Source organism: Salvelinus sp. IW2-2015, linkage group LG20, assembly GCF_002910315.2.
Source record: "Salvelinus sp. IW2-2015 linkage group LG20, ASM291031v2, whole genome shotgun sequence".
In the NCBI taxonomy this organism is placed as follows: domain Eukaryota; kingdom Metazoa; phylum Chordata; class Actinopteri; order Salmoniformes; family Salmonidae; genus Salvelinus; species Salvelinus sp. IW2-2015.
In genome coordinates, this window is record NC_036860.1 from 79,028,734 (window position 1) to 79,032,939 (window position 4,206).

General features: G+C 40.7%; 1 protein-coding gene and 1 long non-coding RNA gene across 2 annotated transcripts in view; one reads left to right on the forward strand and one right to left on the reverse strand.

Moving 5' to 3' along the window:
* mylpfa (myosin light chain, phosphorylatable, fast skeletal muscle a) overlaps nucleotides 1–4,206 on the forward strand; it is a 70,572-nt gene that overhangs the window by 41,887 nt on the left and 24,479 nt on the right. The window lies entirely within an intron of this gene.
* LOC139029522 (uncharacterized) overlaps nucleotides 1–4,206 on the reverse strand; it is a 66,963-nt gene that overhangs the window by 40,317 nt on the left and 22,440 nt on the right. The gene's annotated exons all lie outside the window — the stretch shown is intronic.

Genomic DNA, 4,206 nt, shown 5'->3' on the forward strand with positions numbered 1-4,206 from the left:
TCTATGTGAAAGTCCAGCAACTGGAATGGGATAGGTGGGGCAGGTTTGAGATCTAAGGAATTAACAAGAAAAATACACTTTATTTCTCAGCTGCCTCACCAATGTCTGTACGTGAATTAATAACTTTTAATTGCTAAATATTTCCGATAGATGGCAGAATAAGACCATAAGACCATAGGACCATCAGTTACAGGCTACAGGCTACAATCAGCAATATGATTGACATCAAATAGCTCGAAACCACAGACTATATGTCCCATGATTTTCTAAAATGGTCACTCATTACTTTAGTTAGCTATATATCTCGTATTAGGGCATTACTTTAGTTAGCTATATATTGGGGCTGTGTTGCTTTTGGGAGAGCAAAACAATAGTGACTATAGCAGGTTTTGAACCCGGGTAAATAATCACTAGTCAGAACATCAACTTTAGTATACATGCATTATGAAAAATAATCTTAATATCTGATATTGCGAGTAAACAACCTCGGAATAGAAAAGACAAGAGTGCGTCTTCCAGCCCACCAATAAATTACATCATGCAACCCTCCCGGTAAATTTACTTCAACATGCCCGTCGTTTTCACACAAAAACAGGTAATAATAACCATGAATCATCATTATATTACTTCACAGTAATCTGTTAAATGCTTTTTCAGTCCTTCCTCTTGCGTTAGCAGTGTGGAAAGGGACAGAAAGAAGCACACAGGAGTTTTTCTGTGAGGGGAGTGGTGGTGTATCCAGGGAGAAAACTAAACTCATCTACTGAAATGTCATTTGTGGTCTTATGCTGCCATCTATTGGAATTATGTAGTAACTGCAGTTGTACTGAATAATGTGTAATTCCTTACTAAAGTAGTAATTACTCAGAATTGCAAAATATACAATCTTCTAGATAATTGTATCACTTACAACCATAAAATAACCACTTATAGCAAAACAAACAATTAAATCGACATAAACCAAAAACACCATATATTTAGATCATTTAGTTAATTACAAAATTGAGCCGGTCGGTCACATTTGAGAGTGAGGAAGAAATATAGCATTTTGCTAAAAAAAAATATGATTTATGTTTCTCTGAATTGAAACAATCAGGTGATACATTTTAAACAAACCACTGTCTGTGAGAGATGTAATGTTTGTCTCTGTTGTGTTGAAGTCCAATCAAGCAGGAGAGACCAGCCTCCCCCAGCAGACCAGATCCCACAGCGCCAGACAGCGCCCAGCAAGACACCAGCGCCACAGAACAGCAAGACAGGCGCCAGCACAAGACACCAGGGCACCAAACAAGCAGGACGCGCCCACAGGCAGAACAGCAGGCCAGCAAGCACCAACACCAGCCCCACACACAAGACACAGAGCACACCCACTTCCCTTTATCTCTTCACAGATTCTTTAGACTTTTAGTCTTTAGCTTTTCCAGCCCCAGCATACGCACAGAACAGCAGCCCAGCAAGCACAACAGACAGCGCCAGCAGCCAAGCACAGAACGCCAGCCACCAGGCCAGCAGGACCAGCCACCCAGAGCCAACAAGCCCACAGCAGCTAAGGCGCCACACCCACAGAGCGCAGCAGCGACAGCAGCAGCAGGCAGAACAACAGACGCCTACACATAATAGTCACCACCCCACAGGCCAACCAGCCCAGAAGCAATACACACTACACAGAAGGCCAGAAGCAGCACAGCACACAACAGACCACCTAGCAGCTAGACCGCAAGCTAACAGCACGAGCACCGCCCAAAGAGACCAGAACTCAGCCACAACGCCACAGCAGCAAGAACTCAAGCAGAGTCAGCAAGGCACAAACACTTAGAGGCAGCAGCAGGCACCACTAGCACACACAGAAGAGAGGCAACACACATACCACTGCAGCAGAGCTAAGGGCACAAGGCCAGACCACACAACACCAGGCCAGCACCAAAAGAACAAGCAGCAGAGCAAGCAAATAACAGACAAAGCACAGCAGCAAGGAGCCAGAAGTCACATCAGCAGCACGCAACAGCAAACCAACCAGCATTAACCGCAAACAAACACACAAACTACACAATAAAAAAAAAATAAGGCAGCACACATTCACAAAGAGCACTACAAGTAGAAGCAACAGAATAATAATGATCAGCAAAAAACACCAATAAACACACCAAGCAATAAGCCACAAAGCCAAGACAAAGAACACCTAACAATCATGCAATGAACAAACACAAGAAAGCACACAAGCCACAGAAGATAAAAAATTGCTAAACCAAAAAACCAAGAAAATAAAGATCTAAAGGCAAGAAAATATCAAAGCTAGACATCACAGCACCCAGACCCAAGCCACAATAACAAGAATGCACCGCTAACATATAAACAGTAACAACAAGCAGCACAAAAAGCAATAACACACTACTCCTACACGACAACAGTACATTGATAAAACCATCCAAAGACACTAGAAAGTCAGAAGAACAGCATAATTTTGAGAAACAGAACTCAGTTTGCAGCAAACTTCCATACAGGAAGCAAAAATCGAAACCAATGTTCAGGGCCTGCCTATCAATTCCTATATTATCGAATGCGGCATAGATTTCACTAGGGGTGGAAATGTGGGAATGGATGTCTAGCTTGATCTGAGCGATTCCGTACAATGCAGTTTTTGGACGCTGACTGTCTAAATGTTCTTGTCTTCTCTGGCGCGAAGTACCTGAATTGTGTTCTGATAAGCGTGTCGGCCGTTATACAACGAAATTGTTCCGCCTTCTGATTATAGTTAAAAGTACATGTGATAATAACATACATAAGTCAGGTTTTCTTCAACAGTTTTATCAGTTATAACGTTCATTGGGACTTTTTGGATTTCCGTTCTCGCCTCAAGAGAAAGTCGCAATTGTTCCGCCAAATGGCCTAAAGTTAAGGTGCTATCAACAATAGCAATTTGACATTCTAACCAACACGATTCTATCTGGACCAAGAACTCCTTGTACAACATTCTGATGGGAAGCTCAACAAAAGTAGAAACATTTATATGTTATTTCGTATTTCTGTGTAATTGTTGAGTCCGATTCTCCGCCTTTTGTTGAGTGCTGTCTCACAAAACGCAAGTTACTATTATGGTAAGTATTTTAAAAAAATCTAACACGCCTTCTGCATTAATGAACCAGTGTATCTTCATGCCTACAACAAGCTATTTATGTAAAGATCTATGATAGTTATTTGGCCTCCGATTAAGTGAGTGTCAAAATATCCTGCCGGAGATTCTGGTGAATCGATGTAATTCACAATGTATAATCAGATTTGTAGCTCTAAATATGACATTTCGAACAAAACATAAGTGTATTGTATAACCTTGTTAAAGACTGTCATTCTATGAAGTTGTTCAAGGTTAGTGATTAATTTATTATTTTGATGGTTTTTTGCGATTTAGCTACCTTTTTGCGGTGAAAATGATTGTGTGTGGTATTTGAAGATAATAAATTCGATATTGTGTTTTCGCTGCTTTAAACACGTTAAGAATCTGAATTATGGGCTGGTTCACAATGTTTATTTTCATTTGCTCGCTACACCATTCTTTTTCATACAGTTTATGATGAAGATTTATGTATTATCCACGTTCTTCTCTCGTTTTTCTGCGCTGCTTATTGCTGATATTTGGAATGCTAGCATGCAATGTAATAACTACGATTTATACCTCCAAATATGCAAATAGTGTCGAACAAAATAATTGATGAGAACATGTACGCACTTGTCACTTTCTACGCGAATGTGTTTCTGTTATGGCCACTATTAGTATCTCTATTTGCGATCGGTTTTGAAAGCTACTATGCCACCGGTAGAACACCATGGTGAACCTTATGCGGGGATCTTTGGTAATTCTCTCTCTTTCTCAACTACATATTGTTTTCCCTGTAAAAAGCACTTTAAAAAATCGGAAATATGGGCCCATCACAGATGTTTACTTCATTTCGGCTCCTGTTATGGTTGTGATTATCCAGTCAATGCAAAATCATATTTATAATGATATCCTGTCCCGTTAGGCTAGAGCTATGCTAGTCAGCTTTTTGATGAGGAGCGAGATCCCGGATCCGAGGAGGGTAGGAAGTAGAGTTTAACCACTTATCAACCCATAGTCTTCTTACTTTGTTCGATAGAAATGTCTCCCTCTCTAAACTCTTATAGGACGATCCTAGACCAGTCACTATTCATGGCAACCAGCTGGCGGGTACA